Genomic DNA, 11,342 nt, shown 5'->3' on the forward strand with positions numbered 1-11,342 from the left:
CTCACAGCCTTTTACCTTCCCATAGATTCAAAATCCACTGCAGTTTCAGGTCATTTGGGTTTTTTTTTTTACTGGTACATATGCATTTGAGGTTGGACACCTGTTGTTAAGAAGGTTATTTTGACCGTGTTAAAGTAAATGAGGACACACTCTTTACAAATTAAGACCTTGACTGCATATTCAAAACTGTACTCACATTTGTTGATCCTTAGATGAGCTAATACCTTGTATTCCTACCTGGAAATCCATGCAAATAACTAACCTCTGGGGTGCATCACTGAGTGAGTTGGAAGAGCTGAGACTCTTGCATCTTGACATAACCCAACTTTCTGAAAACTCTTGCAGGGACCTGGTTGGAAAAAGGCAACAATGAGGCGTGTTTACTCACGTGCTCCTCTGGGATGTCATTATGATTTTTTTTTTCCTAGAGTAAACATTTGCATTTTGTCTTGGTTTCTAATGATACATAATAGCAAAGCCTCAGAAGAAGAGTCAGCATGAGAAGGTGGCAATACGCTTATTCTCAAGAACAGTATGTTACAGTAGGTGTGAGAACGTAGGTGTGAGGTACCAGCAAATGCTAATTATAAAGGTGGCAGAATGGCTCAATTTTGACAGATGGTGAATCTTTGGGGAACCTTCAGGGAGCACGGTTTCTCTAGCCACCTACTTCAAAAGATATAATTGCTCTTAACAAAGTTTTGGAGAGACAAGGCACAATGAGTGGCAGCAGCAGGAGTGGCATCTGAGAACAGTTGCATGCAAAGCACTGCAGGTTATCCATCAGCTTGTATCTTACACCAGCCCAGAGGCATAAGTAAATTTTTGAACTAACACTGTTGCTATCAGCTTGAGAGAAGGGGGGGAAAAAAAAAACCCCACAACCTAAAAATTCCTCCTTTTGTCAAAAAGAAAAGGAAGAAAAAGTAACTTATAATAACATATCTGTACAATGTCTAACACCTACCTCCTATAGTTGTGCCCAGTCATTTGTACCATTGCTGGTACTGACAATGAAACTGAAAACAAGAAAAAAATAAATAATTTATTTTCTTGCCTTTTTTTTTTTTTCCCCCTCAAAATAAAAATGCATCAAACTAGAGCTTCCTAAGGCAATATATCTGATTGCAATTATATAAGGAAACGTTTAGGCCCAAGTGGCAAAGTTGCAGAACGATATCATGGTGGGAAGCTCAGCTCACAGTGTGTGTCAGTCACAGGTAAATGCAGCACATCAGTAAGAGAGGAAAAAGAGGTGTCTATATTTCTTAAACTAGTATCAATCAGTACACTCTAAGCCTCTGCTATTTAAAAGTAAGCACTATGGGTTGAGTTACAGGGAGACAGGTCTGTTACAGGGTCACTGAAGATACCAACAGAGAAAACAGGATGAAAATAATTTTTAATCCCTGCATTTTTTTTAGTTAAAAAGTACAAAAAAAATATGTTTTACTTAAAAAATACAATTAAGTCACATCCCCTTCTAACAGTGAAATAACACAGTTCTTGATCCTCTGAAAACTAGGGTAACGTTTGCCTATGAGCAGCAGTAGATATCCTTCTACATTCCACAAGATGAGTATTTTTTGTCTAACTTTTAAAGTTTTCTATTTAACAAAACTGTGTTAATAAAGGAGGAAATATCCTTTCACATTCTCTACTGGGTTATTCTTTTGCTCATAAATTCTACCATAAGTTCCTTCTGGCTTACTCAGTGCAAGGATATCCATCCAAATTGAGAACATAAAGGTTACTGACATCCTGTAATTTGCTGTGGTAACATAAATCAGGCTTTCTAGCAGCAAACTGAGCATCATTTGAATAAGAATCAGCTACTTGTTGTATACCATTTCATACTCGTGTGCCAATAGAAGCTGTAGATTCACTATAAAAAAATGCTTGAGAATATAAAAAATAAGACCTGAAAGTGAGAGTTAATACAATTTTTCCCTAGCAGCATGTAAGCACTCCTCTCTGTAACAGAACATTATACCACAAACTGGCTGCTGCTGTGAGTTCCTCAATACCTCATATTGTTGGGACTGAATGAGCACAAGTGCTGCCAAAATTGAAACCCTAGCACTGTGAAACACTGGCCAGGGTGTTAAGTAAATAATTTAACAAGGAGAAACCTGGTGGTTGTAAGAGGTGTGTGAAGTAGCAGGTCACCAAAAAATCAAATGGGCAGAACTTGATAGGTTATCCCAAGCTGGATAAGGAGGCAATAGCTGGTGTGGTTGCATTGTCAGAGCAGGCAAACACAGTGTGACACCTTAACTATCTTTTGTTGTAGGCTAACATAAGTTGAGTTGTCCTTTATTGCTGTGGGTCAAGAACATGCCAACGTACTGCTACCAAGGCTAAGCCACCCAACCTGTTAAGTGGCAGTGAACTGCTCAGGAGCCCATGTCCACCTCATGACTTGGACAAACTTTGCACCTCCAGCTAGTGCAAGGAGAGCCACGTCACTCATAATTAGAGTCTCCACCTCCTTCTCCATTGAGAAGACTCTCATGAGAAGTTCCTCATTAGAGAGCTTGACATTTTGAAATACTGGAGTTTGTTTTCTCCATATTTAAGAGGTCACAGAAATAGTAATGGGGAGGGGACGGTATTTACATTTCCTCATCTGTGTAAGGATTTTGTTCCTGACACAAGAAACACTGAATCTCATTACCAAACTGGAAGATACTTTGGGGGAAATAATGCCCTTTAGAAATCTGTCAGAAAACCTTATGAAAACAAACAAACAAACAAAAAATACTTCGTAAACCAACTGTGGTGCTAATTGGTGCTCTGTTTACTGCACATCTAAGTATATCTTTGCTTATGAATAATATATTTGCTAAGCAAAATGTAGCCTCTGATACTTGAGGGAAGATAAGGCATTTTAGCTTCAGAAATCTTTGATTAACAGGAGAGAAGAGTAAATCATGAGTTGTAGAACTGCATCTTCTACTTGTGAGCCCAATAAACAAAAAGTGTTGATATGGAAGCACTGATGAATAATATTTGGGGCTTCCAAAAGAGCTAAAAATGTGGACATTTTCAGGAATAAATTAAGAGCTGTGAGGTGATTTAGGCTTCTGGCTTTTTAGCCTAAAAAGATTGGTCTCTTCCAGACCACTGTGCAAATTCATCCTAGAAACCTCCACACCTTCAGCAGAAGAAAATCAAATCCTGCCAGTGGAGAAAGTGAACCTAAGACTTTTCTGTTGAAAATCTCATGACAAAATCCGCTCATTACAACTCCAAATGGAGGAAAAAATATACAGCTTATCTATGAATATCACATTTTCCCAAAAGTTCCCCTGCCCCCCCACCAGAGGACTGTGGTGCTTGATATTTTGTAATGAGTTAAGCCATCCTTATTAGAGATGATGAATTATGTTCTGTCTTACCTGCTTGCTCTTGGTTTTGCAGCTTATCCTCACTTGTAGATAGACTGCAAGATAAAAACCATTAAAAAAGACAATTAAATTAAATCCTCCAAAAGAAGGGCACTCAGGGCATGACAAACTGCTTGGGGATTGCTGGTAGAAAAACAGAGCCCTAGACTCATCTTCTTTCATCCTTGCAAACTTCATCTACTTTCCCCTCAACACACATCAGCCTCTGTTAAGTGTCAAGATTCAAATCTTGATTTTACACTTAAGGCAAAGACCATGAAATTTTAGCATTCTGCATGAGCGTAGTCTGTCACTTCTGAACTTCAGTTTTGCTAAGAATCTAAATAAATCAGCTTATCCACAGCAGGAGTGAGAAGAATGAAAGCAAAAGCCTTCTCAGTGCATCACATAGGAGGCAGCTGTGTGATAGCTCTCAGCTGATCTGTGTCTGCATGGTGACATGGTCATTATTAATGACACCAGTAATAATAGCCAGCCCTGCAAGGCATGAGTTTGACAGACTTGGCCTTACCCTATTACTAAAAAATACTTCTACAACTGTTACAAGAAGATTACTGGTATTTTTTCGCTCCTCACCATACTTCTAAACTTCATTCCTATGGCTGTGTAGGGTTGGGGTTTTTATTCTCCTCTGGCACAGCTCTGCCTCCAACCAAATGCACTTCAGCTGCATTTTGTTAAGCAGTGAATGCACCAAGTCATACTGAAAAGTTCATGGGAAATACCAGCCTTTGAGGCTTTATTTTTATCCTGAAGAAGGACAAAATGTTAAAAAAATAGAATTTTGGTGAACAAAATCCATTCAAGTTTAAGTAAGTTCGCTGTTAAATTGGATTTCCCCATAGAAGCTCATTGCCTCATGGAGTTGTAGGTATTTGTAACCACAGTTCGTGCCATAAATCATGTTTGTGCATCAGGCTCTCCCCTGGGGCACACAACTTTGTGAAATTCCCGTGGTGCAGCAGATAGCTTGATCAGAAAGCTCTCCAGACACTTGATGGGAAATGCTGTCCTTCAAAGAATACCCTAGAAATGAACAGAGCACTGAGATACAGTTCTCATGAGGGTTGTACACAAGACATGTCATCTCAGACCAAATAGTTGTGACAGAATATCTTGATGTAGTTCAACAAAATAAAATGCTCATTCATTGAAATCAGCCAAAACAGAATATTTTTGATCTATGTTTTCAGGCTCAGAATTCCTTACTGGAAACTTCAATATTAAAGACATTATATTCCCTACTGGAGAAATCAGGAAAAAAACATAAATTAAATAATAATGTGACCCAAACTTACAAACCATAAAAGTTCAATCAGTGGTGGATATTTTCTTCCACTTTCTTCTAAAAAACATGTAGAACTCTTAGGTAAAGTGTTGCCAGATCAGCTTACAACAATTAACTATCCTATTGTACAGGTTCATATTTGGTGAATCCTGGAATGCATGAGAAATATCAGGAGAAGGAGCTAGTATTTTTCTTTAGCAATATGAAGGCTTTTTAATCCTAATTTGGAAAGCAAAATGAAATCCTGAATTATTAATTTGTCTCTGTTATCTGCCAGTTGTCCATATTCTGGAAGTACCAATCAGTCCCAATGAGAATGGAAATCCAGCTTTTCTGATTTGGTATGAATACAACCCAGTGCATAGATCCTGCATGGCTTGACCTGGTGGGGACAACCCACTCTTGTGGGTTATCTCCTCTGTTTTACCAGGCTTGCAGGAAGCCTCCAGCAGAACCAGGAGCAGTTCCCAGCTCTCCTGCCTTTGTTCAGTTTTCCAAGTCAAAGGTATGCAAAGATGGTTTAGAGGTATTTTAAGCCATTGCTGGAAAATGCTACGGGCAGGCTTCTTTCCCTGCAGGTCCAGCTGAAGCCAGTGAGGCCATTGGTGTAAGGGGACACCTCGCTTTCTGTGACAGAGGAGGGAGGGAAGTGCTGGTCTGCAGATGGCTCAGCTAGACATAGGATAAAATAGGAGGTTTATCATCTCCTGGCTCAAATGGTGCAGCTCTCATTAACACAATGAAAAGAAATGAAAAGACTGCAGCAATTGGAAGCCTTTGCACCCAAGTCTTTAGAGATTTAATTTTGATGTGTAGAATACAGGATTTACAAAATTCCTCTGTTTTTTTATGGAACTACAGAGCAACAGAGTTGACAGTCTCTGCCTATCTGGAACTCTCAAAGCTCATCAGTGGTGCACTGAAGATTAACATCTCCCAGTAAGCCAGCATGATGTCTCCAAACGAGCCTTTTAGGTTCCCCTTATGGTCCATAGAAAAAGTAGGGCACCTCTGTGGCATTTCACCCACATGAGGAGGAAGACACTAGGAGCTGTTTGGAGGTTCTTCTCTCCACTGATGGCAGAAGTAGCCTAGCCTTGGACTAAACACAGAGCTCTGAGACAGTAGTGAGGTGATCCCAAGTGCTGGGTGACACACCCTGAACAACTGGCACATTGACCCAGGTGGAAGTGAGAACAGTGGAACAAAGGCCAAGTTTTGAGCAACACACAGTGAATTTTTCCCTATCCAACAAAGACAAAGGAAGCAAACTGTAACCACAAGTGTTACACCAAGCATTAATTTAAGTATCTGGTACTTACAAACTGGCCTGGGGAAACAAAAGATTTGTGCATATTTAATATTTCAATAGGAAATACAAACAGTTGCACAAATTCCTCTAGAACCTCTGTGGGCAAAAACAAAAGATTGAGAATAAAAATGAAGATGGAGTTAGTGACTGAAAGGAAAGCACGAATGCTTCCAACCAATACAAGCACTAGGTATAGAAAAAGGAACCCTGAGACTGTCCTCAGTCACCATGGGATGCTAAGAATCTGCAGAAATCTTTTTTTTCCAGTCTTACCAAGCAGTGATGTAGGAAGAGAGTAGTCTACCACTTCTCACAGTATTCATCTAGGTAAGTCCATGATGCTTTACTGCACAACAGAATTCCTCCCTTGTCCATCTCAAAGCTATGACTGATCCTTTGGCCTGGATCTGATGCAAGTCTGAAACTAAAGAAAAGTTAGGTGGGGTTGTTCCTGAGATGCTGAGAATGGGTGGTGGGAAGAGGAAACATATGATGAGAGATAGAAACCAGCCTGTGTCAAAGACATTTAGAGACAAAAACTGGATCAAGCCCCACAAGTGCTGGAGTATCAGTGGTTTGGTAGCAGTGGACATGGGGTTGAAAGGGAATACTGGTTTATTTAGTGAATTTGGGAGGCTTTTTATCTGCCCCCAAGAGTGTTGATTTAAGGAAGGCACAGCTCAGCAGCCACTGAAGAGATATCTCCACTTAGCGTTGCTGAGATGTTTGATCGACATTGGCTGGGGCACTGCCATCATGTCCTGAGCCAAAAAGCCCATCCACCATGGTGAACTGCAGCTAAGGGAGAAAGACAAATGATTTTACAAAGCAAAATACCTATGACTGAGGTGGGAAAAAAAAAATTACTTTCCTGTACCTTCTGTGAATATTCTCAGGACAAATACTCCAGGATATACAACATTCTTTGAAATCACTTAGATTTCTAGTTAGTCTTTTGTCATTGGGTTGGTACACCCAAGGTTTCTTTTCTATTATCATCTTTTAGGAGACCTTGAGAGTACTCAAACAGCCACGACTAAAAGACTGAAATAACAGGCTAGCAATCTCCTCTGTGCAGAGGTTGGGATATGGAGCATGAATGATGTATCTGGGTCCTTTGGCAGAGAGAATCCAGAGTCCCACGTACTTGCTGTGGCATCTCAAAATCCTACCAGAGTGTTGCAATTACACAAGAATGGTGGAAAAATATCTGTCACTTCTTTTTGTCAAAGAAAAAATCCTGAAAGGAAATGGAGCCTCCCATCTGTCAGAGAAGTTGCCAGGAGAAACGCCTGTGCAGCAGCAGGAGGTCAATCAAAGGAGGTCAAAGAAGGTCAGCAGTGTTTTGGGGGAGTAGAGTGGAGCAGAGGATCATTTTTTTGTGTTAAGATGACTCACAGTGGAGGAGATGAAGTGACACACCTTCTCACGGTTAGAAGCCAAAGTTCAGAGCTAGTTTAATTGAAATTAGCTCATTCCCCAGCTGAGTAATCCACTGGCCTGGTTCTCCATTGCCTGATGACTTGCACAGCCATTTACAGCAGGGCACAACGAGGGTAAGATGCTACAATGGGACTGAACTGTAAATGACACAACGTGAAGGGCAATAAAGAGTTTGGCCCCAGATGTGGGAAGTACAGAGGTAGCTTCCATTACATTTAATTAGTGCGATCACCATTCATTTCCTGTGCATAGACAGCAGAAGACATCCTTTTGATTTCAAATTAATTAACACATAATGATTAATCTGATAGGGTACATCTTTTCAGACAAGAGTGTCCTCTTGATCACAGTTTGGGTGCCAGCACCACTCATCATCTGTGTGTTTTAATTTCTAACTGCTCTCCAGAAGCAAATTTAGCTCTGCAAATCTGTTGATGGAATGAATGACTGGCTGGTTTCCATGTTCTGTGTGTTTTGTTCATTTGATAACACACTGAGAACATCTTGGAAATATCTTTTTTATTTTTTTTTTTCTTTTTTCCCCTCCCCTCCCCTCCAAGGAGGTTTCAAGGTAGAAACTAAGGACTGCATCAGTGAGAAATTTATACCAGCTTTTTACTACAGGCTGCAAGAAATTAAAAGTTTCTAAAAACTGAAAAACACAAACAGTTTATGGCAGGTTCCCAGGCAGATTTGTCTCACTTTGGTTGCCAACATTTAGCAGAATCATTCTCCTTGCCACCAACTACAGTAAAGTGTGTTTGTTTCACTGAAACAGGACCTTGAACTTATCAGCTTTGCACCATATTCCTCACACTGTATGATGCCTATTGGATAGCACTGGTAACATTACGTCTCCCTTTCCATTTGTCAAGTGACTACTCAGTCACACTTGGTTAATATTTATCCACTTTCTTTAGACATTTATGAATGCAAACATCTCCATATCCAGGTGTAGCAATACTTGAGTAGACAGCCCACAGTTAACTTTAATATTGAGAAATATGCAACTATATTTGCAGTAATACAGAATGAATTAGGAGGCAGCAGCAAATCTCAAATACTTTGAGTTAAGAAGGTCTTTCAATTCCAAGACATTCCATATCCATACAGAAAAATATTTGAGCTTCTTTATGATGACTGGGCTGTTTCATCATGACAGCAGAGCACAAAGTATGCCACATGTTATGAACAGGTAAAAAAAAATGCCTTTTTTCAGATCACATAGCTAGAACAAGAAATTTTTCTATTAACAACTATATGAATTCATATATATAATTTCTGAATCAATTGCTACATTTAGTCACCCATTAAAAAAACGAATGAACAGGTGGAAAGCAACAAACATCCTTCATACTGCTACTGTGGAGTCATTTGTATGATACAGTTGTGTTCTACATTCTGGCTCAGCCATGCTTTTGATGCCACCTCCATCAGGGAGAAAGCTCATGGCATCTATCTATCAATCTCTGCTCTAGTAAACAAGAAATATGCAGCTAGCACAATTCCCTCAGAGAGGAACAATCATAATTTCTGGTCACTCTCTCCAGTTGCCATTTATTGGGACAAATCACTGCTTGAAGACTGAGCACTCTTGTTTTCTCTCTGTCTTACTCAGAAGCAAAAGGAGATGACAAAAACCTTTTCAGTCTTTAACTTTAGGACCTGAATTTAGGCAGCTAAGTGAAGCTGAGGATCTCTTCCCCTGCCCATCAATGTTTGAATTGTTAAGAACACTGAAATCATAGCTGCTGTAGAAAGATATTAATTTATCCTGTCTCTTCAGCATACCTGCCATTTGCATTGGAAGAAGTGAAGGACACTTGTTTTGATATTCAAAGCATCCCTGGAACATCCATGTGAAAGCTCACAAGTGAAATGGCTCCAGGGAATAAAACTTTTCTGGAAGAGTAGCAGGTAGAGAAAGCTGTAATAACACTTCAATCCTTCGTATATGTTGGTAAATATAAATTTGGGTTGAGTTCTGTGTGTGTGGATTCTTTGTAAAGTTCCTGTTCAGAGGCCATAATATCAAGTTGATCTGGTTTTTTTTTTCAAAGTAGAGATCCTAGGGTGGTTGAGACAATCTGCTGCTCACTGAGTAACCACACTGAAAGTTGATGGTACCATCATGCTGCATTTTAATCATGATGTGAACTCGCTCTTAATTGAGAAGAAAATTTACTGATGATGCTAAATAATGACAGCTAAAGATGTTTCCATTTGAAATACAGAAAGACTGTACTGAAGAGGAAGAGAAAAAGTTGTGGTTTAAGCCTCCCAGATACATAAGGGAGAGTGCCTAAATTCCATGCACAGACTGTCACAAGCATGGAAACAACCCAACAACAGTGAAAACAGTAACAGCAATAATTTTGCAGCACACGCAGCTTGAGTCTGGTCCCTTTGCTAAAAAAAAATACTCTGGCTGGTCAAAAGAGACAGTCTGTGAAGCTAGGAAAAAATCAAAGCTCTTTAAATCTGGAATTAAGCTCTTTTAACTGAATTAGGGTCTTTTAACTGGTATTAAAGTGATAAATTTTTTTAAAAAAATATTATTTCCCACAACATATCTTGCAGATCAGAAGAGAAGAAAAAGGCTTTCTAAAACTTTTAACCACTACAATGAAAAAAAAAAAAATTATAAGCTCCAACCTGTATGGCTTTATCCAGCTGTCAATATAATGGAATAGTTGCAGCCTGGTGCATCTGTGCCTCTGCTCTGTCACAGATCCAAAGTCTGAAAAACTGGAGGACAAGAACTGGTGTCTTGGCTTTTCCTCCTCCTTTTTTTTTTTTTTTTTTTAAGATACCAGGAAGGGTAAGGAAAGGCTGTTTGCCAGGAGGTGGTGTTTCAGTTGACAGTTGGATGGATAATTGCTTGCTTAGTCTCCAGGCAAAGAGAAAGCAGAAATCAGGACAAGTCTATTTTTTAACAACGGGAACTCTACAAAAAGACAAGATGGGAAAGAGAAGGTGGAGGAGTAAGGGCAGCAATAACTGAAAAAGGGGGAAAAAGGAAAAAAAAAAAGGCAGAAGTTGCTTTGGTTGCTTGCATCTCCAAGGAATATATTGGTGTCCCTTTAACTCCTTATGCCTCTTTGGCACATGTGCCAGGGGAAGGATTACACTTTACTAAGGAAGTAATGCAAACTTGTCTTCATTTGGTTACCATGGATATGGCTCTGTGTGAGACAAAGCCTTCCATTTGCATTGCAAACAACCAGGAGCAGTGAAGGACACCCAACTTGATGTGCTGGCCACAGAGTGTCCCAGGTTCTTCCTCATGACTGATCACAAGTGAAAAAACCACCAGCTTTGGGTCTGGTACCAAGAGAACCACAATAAGGGCTGTTGCATTTCAGAGGGAGGAAAAAGAGGCAGAATCATGCACGTGTGCAGAACAAATGGCATTTCTTGTGCTACCTGGTGTGAAGGAGCCAGCAGATAGGTATGGTGATCATTCAGCTTCCCAGCTTTCCCCCCCTGGAGTACTAGAGCTGAATCAATATCTTGGTAATCTGGAACAAGTGATTTCCACAAACACTGGGATGGAACAGGAGGTGGCCAAGTCTTATGATTGATAGGCTTATATGTGACAGTTTTTATCTAGCTGAGTGTCCTCTTCATTCTGCAGGAGTACTGCATAAAGTACCTTAATTTTATACAAAATTCAGTTAAATGAGCAAAACGAACGGTCCCTTAAGCAGACCTAGTGGGAACCAGCACAGTACAGTTAATAGCAAAGAGGGAAATTGTCTTGTTTCCCTAAAACAAATTGCACATGATTGTTTGTCTATTAGATTGCTAGATTGTCAGTAATTCTTTTTTATTGCTTTAAACTCTGCCAGATATACAGTCATACGTCATTTGTATTTTAACTGCCATG

The sequence above is a fragment of the Merops nubicus genome, unplaced genomic scaffold, assembly GCF_000691845.1.
Source record: "Merops nubicus isolate BGI_N331 unplaced genomic scaffold, ASM69184v1 scaffold185, whole genome shotgun sequence".
Taxonomy (NCBI): Eukaryota; Metazoa; Chordata; class Aves; order Coraciiformes; family Meropidae; genus Merops; species Merops nubicus.